General features: G+C 42.1%; 2 long non-coding RNA genes across 3 annotated transcripts in view; both read left to right on the forward strand.

The window, feature by feature from the left end:
• The first annotated feature begins 2,376 nt into the window (after positions 1-2,376).
• On the forward strand, positions 2,377-3,451 carry LOC119273507. Its single transcript, XR_005134878.1, has 3 exons — positions 2,377-2,531; positions 2,678-2,884; positions 3,065-3,451. It is a non-coding gene; the product is annotated as an uncharacterized LOC119273507 (long non-coding RNA).
• Positions 3,452-5,022: 1,571 nt separating this feature from the next.
• LOC119270525 overlaps positions 5,023-5,424 on the forward strand; it is a 5,708-nt gene continuing 5,306 nt past the window's right edge. Inside the window, exon 1 of one of the 2 annotated variants that reach the window (XR_005134159.1) lies at positions 5,023-5,345. This is a non-coding gene — a long non-coding RNA (uncharacterized LOC119270525). The remainder of the gene's footprint in view (positions 5,346-5,424) is intronic. The other variant, XR_005134158.1, reaches the window with a different exon arrangement.

Below are 5,424 nucleotides of genomic sequence, written 5' to 3' on the forward strand. Positions count from 1 at the left end.
GGGGGGGAGATTTTGCCTCAACTGTGGAGGCTGGTAAAAAGAAATCATGTAGTCACAAATAGTCTAGGTTGCTGAACTAAATCTTATAATGAACTAAATAAAATTGGTGTTAGTTATGAACAATTCAATTTTAATCAAAAGCTTTTGCAAATCAAATGTGAAAGCAATTCACATGTATGAACTAAGTATTTCTGCTATAGAAGGGGATAAACAATGTAAAAAAAGGTACATGTGCGTTAATATATGCTGATGATGCAGCAATCTTTGTAGCCCCAATCAAGGATGATATTCAGTTTCTGGCTTCAACCTTGCAATCCCTCGGCGAGGTCACCGGTTTTAATTACCAACTGTCAAAAAACCAATGTGGCGCCAATCCGTTGTGGGAAGTGGACCTTGAAGACATCCTCCATGCCTTCCCAGCCAATAGAGCTACCTTCTCGATAAAGTACCTTGGACTACCTCTTTCGGTGACCCGCCTTAAAGCGGTCCATTTCCAGCACCTGAAAGATAATGTTGCTGGTAAGCTCACTCCATGGTGACGCATGCGACTTCCGTTGGGCATGACGTCCTAGTCAAAACGCTCCTCACTACACGTCACTATTTTGTTGGGATTGTGGGCGCCCAAGCGGGGCCCTGTTTGGTGTCGGTCATTACGATCATCCGCGATGATGGTGGTCGTGGCGAGTAAGCCCGTGTTGTCCCCTTAAATTCTCCTAATATGGAACCTCTGTTGGCAATGGAGGTGGGAAATCTTTCGAAGACAAGGCGCATACCCAGCAGACTCAAAATGATGGGTCCCTCTTTTGTTCAGTCCGAGTGGGTCTTCTTTCATGTGGTCGTCGGCAGAGATCATTTGAATTGCCTCCAACTCGATGGCAAGGCTCAGTGGTGGTTGGGGAGCCAACCCTGGAACCCCAAACCCCTCCCCCACCCCATGTTCAGGTTGTGGCGGCTGCGACGGGAGGAGTCTCGACGTGGTTACGTGGCAAGGTTGTGAAGCATATGCAGTTGTTACACTAGCTTAGTTACCACCACCTCGTTACACCCTCCTCGAATGTTGAGGTTGTGGCGCTAACCCATGAAACTCTAGCCATGCACTCACCATCAGCAAAACTGATAAAAAATCCATTATCGCCATTTTTTTGAGTAGTGGAGAACGTTAGTGATAGTGCTGGAGTAGCTGGTACCTCGGTTATGTACATGATAGGTGATGGGAACGGCCTCAGGCGGTGAGAACTCAAAAATCGCCCTCAATACTTACGAACTGCATGTAGTTATAAATTTCTAATCACCTTCACATTTATACAGGCAGTTTTAATTTTTTTAGCCACCTATGATATATAGTTTTTTTAAACAAAAATCCGATGAGTTGTAAATTACAGATGCCTTAGTGACACAGCCGCCTCTTAGGACCGTCTCTAATGCCCGTTTTTATACCTGTGAAGATTTTGTTATTGTTTAATCTATGTGTATCACAATGCTAGCCTAGTCACCTTCTGAATCCTCACTCTAGCATACTAAATATATCGAGATGACAATGACCAATAAATGACTCTATAGGGCTCACCCGCTTTCTGATCACTATAACGACTTCGACCTAATTCATGTATGGTGGGTTGACTAACATCACACCCTTATTGTTCTTAATTTACCCCGATTCAAGATTCGTTATTATAGTTTTACTTTATACAATGAATAGTTAGTATATCGAGCATAGAAAAATAGTTTCCACCCAGTTATATTAAACTCTTTTACATGGTAAGTCAAAAAATATATTTTTTCAAAATCATAGTGTGCTAAATTCTAATGTTTAATGTTTTACTTCACAACTCTAACATGTATCTTTGTAAATTAATTTGAGCTAAATTAATATTGTATTTTTATCGACAAATTTATGCTCATTTTCCTTAAAATCTGGAATGGGACACTCTTAAAAAAAATGTTGAATTATGTCTCTCATAGAACTAAATAAAATATTTGACACAATCATATTCATTTGTGGATTAGTATACATTTTTTGATGTGTTATATTGTACGACTTTTATGTGTAAGGGTGTATTTGCCTATTGTTATAAACGTCTGTGTATTAAGAGCTCTACAGAGTATAAGCCTAACTAATATCTTTGTAGATATTTCTGGAGTATGATTGTCTATCTAAAATGCATATACGTATGTAGGTTGGCCCATTAGGCCATAGCTAGTTTCTCCTAGAAAGAAAAACGACCAGATCCCAAGTTAAGGCCCGAGGAACGGAGGAAGACCGCAAAGCACGCAGTTTTTCCTCTGAACGTGCGACATTCCCGTGAGCCGAGATGCCCAATCACCCAATCGTCGTCGCAGGCTGCAGCGCTGGGCGCAGTAGGGCATCTCCCAGCGGCTCCGGTGTCCCGGTTTCAAATCTACAGCCTCCAGCGCTAGGGCCGTTCGCCTCTCGACCCCCCCGCCTCGTGCTAGAGTGCTAGACGTCCACATCGCGTCATCGCTGAGCATCCAATCAAGGCGTCGATCCGACCATATTCCCTGCAGATTAAGTACGCACTAATCTGATGTATTTATTTCTGCAGATTAAGTGTTACGACGTAATTTATTTTCTTCTTCCACTGTTCATCCGTAATCTGATGTGTTTCTTGTATTTTAATTAATGTATTATCAACTCCAAAAATTGTGCATCCTGTAGCGCAAAGAATAAGGGAAACAACATGTGGTTGTCATCATAGAATCACAAAGACAGGAGCTATTGACATTTTTTAAAGAATAATACTGATGTGTCAATGCGCCATGATGATGAGTTTGCAATAGTTGCCGTGGAGGAACAACTAACTAATGGGAATTCTGAATCTGAGAAGCAAGAAGAAAATGTCATACCAACATCAGTGATGACGATGTAAGTGGCTCTCCGAACATAACTAATTCATTGGATGCACGTTTACAGTCTCCTAGTGTTCATGAACATCTAATTTTTTACTTTGATATTTATGATCCAAGAAATTGGTCAATCCTGACATTAAAGCAAGAGATTATTTCCTATGTTAGGGTATATGATCTTTTTTTTTCTGAATTGAAGATTATCAAATTCACTTAGTCATATGGCGTAATGTCTCATCCAACGCAAGGCCGACGGCGGATCCTGGTGGCATGGTGTTAGGGAGGTTCGGCGACGGGCGCGTGTGGACGGATTCGTGCAGGATGGTGGAGTTGTCTAGCGTCGTGGTGGCGTCGACAGCAGGCCGGGCAATGTCGATGGGTCAGTTGCTGCTCTGGAGATGGACCAGTGGAAGATGGCGCTTTGAGAGTGCGTCGATCCGGTATGAGATCTAGTCTCGGTATGTGGTTGGGTTGGGGCATCCGGTTTTAAATGTTAGGGTTTGGTGCGATGTCCGTTTGGTATTAGGCCCGACTATTCGGCACGTGTTCATCAATGGGATAGGAGTAGCAACAGGTGTTGCTTAGATAGTGGTTTTAGACTCACCGATGTATTACTTTGTATGGTCTCTATGAATAATTAATAAGATGGCCGCATGCATCATCCAGATGCAGAGGCCGGGGGTTTATCCTCCTTTTCCAAAAAAATAAGTAAAATATGCCGTAATGTCTGATATGGAGATTTTGAAGCATGTGAGAGATGTCGATTGTTATCCCAATGTCTTCATTGATTATTGCATCTTATTTACTGTGCATGTGTCTGTCGCATCGGTTGGACGAAGCTTTTCAAAGTAGAAATTATTGAAGAACTATTTAAGGTCAACAATGACTCAAAAGATATTAAATGGATTGATAATATTATGCATCGAGAAGAAATTATTGGATGAGATTGACATCAACCCTCTCATAAGTGACTTTACATTTAAGATGTGTTTGTTTCGGGAATGAAGTGTGGAATGTCATGGTTCCATTCCACTATAATGGGTCCATTCCATCCTTGTGTTTGGTACCGGTAATTTGAAGGAATGGAACGATTACATTTTGATGTTTGGTTTGATGGTTTAAGGAATGGAATGGTTTGATCTCATTGAAAAAAAAGTAAATTTGAAAAAAAGATCATTCCATTCCTTCATTTTTTTCGTAGATTCGTTTATTCAAAATGTTTTATCTCTTAAACCGTGCGTCCAAATCTTGAACTATTTTCATCATTAGATTCCTCGCGTCGAGATCTTCAAATCGACGCCACTTGTCGCAACCACTGGAAGATGGGAGTGATCTTTGCAACGAGTACTTCTTAAAGTGATTTCGCCGGTTATTGCGTTTCGACCCTGCGACTTCACAATTAGTGGCATCATGCGCTAACCACCACACCATCTAGCGTTAGTTGCCCAGCTACAGCTTCTTGCTCCTTTTCTTCTTACGTCTTTTCCTTTTCTATTTTCTTATTTCCTTTTTCCCTTTTTCTTGTTTATTCGCAACGGTTTTTGTTCTGTTTTTATTTTCTTCCTTTTTTCTTTTTGTTCAAAATGACTTTGTTTGTTTTTATTCTTTTTCCTTTTTTTAATTTGAATTAACATTTTTTAAGTCGATGAACTCTTTTCAAAATCATTGAATCTTTTTTTCAAAATGAATGAACTCTTTTCAAGATCGATGAACCTTTTTTCAAAATCAATGAACTTTTTCAAAATCGATATTTTTTGTTTCAAAATCGATGAACCGTTTTCAAAATCGATGAACTCTTTTCAAAATTAATGAACTCTTTTCAAAATCGGTAAACTCTTTTTCAAAATCGATGAACTCTTTTTCAAAACCGATGAACCTTTTTTCAAAATGAATGAACTCTTTGTCAAACTCAATGAACTCTTTTCAAGATTGATTAACTTTTCTTTAAGATTGATGAACTTTTTTTTCAAAATCGATGAACTCTTTTATAAATCAATAAACTTTTTTCCCAAACGCTGTCTAAAGACTACGCGCGATCCAGCACTCTCGAGCGGCCGAACGCCAGCCGTCCGTCACGCGACACGATCCTCCTGCCACGTTGTGGACAGATCCGACACGGGAGGGGGAGAGAGCGGTGCCGTTTTGTCGTGTTTTACGTTCCCAACCCGCCTATCGTCTCGCACGCATTCGCCCCCTCCTCTCTTCACACCCACCTCCTCTCTGCAGCAGGGGGAGAGAAATCCCTGGGTCATCGACGACCGCAGCCGGCAAGAGAACAAACGGCGGCGACGAATCACGGGGGGCAGCCCGCTCAGGCGAGACCACATCGCTCCGCGCGGAGGCGAAGCACCGCCAGTTTCGATTGAGAGGGCGACCGCACGGCCAGTGAAAGGGAGGGAGAAGGTACAGGCGGACAAATCGGCGACGCGAAGACGATGAGGGCGCGGCGAGCTGCTTCGTCCCCGTGGGGAAGAGAGTACGTAAGTCACGCGCCCTAGTCCTCCATTTTCCCCCAATTTTCGCGGACTAGGGGGGACGCAAGGGAGGTGTTTTGCTGAT

This window comes from Triticum dicoccoides, chromosome 3A (genome assembly GCF_002162155.2).
Source record: "Triticum dicoccoides isolate Atlit2015 ecotype Zavitan chromosome 3A, WEW_v2.0, whole genome shotgun sequence".
NCBI lineage: Eukaryota > Viridiplantae > Streptophyta > Magnoliopsida > Poales > Poaceae > Triticum > Triticum dicoccoides.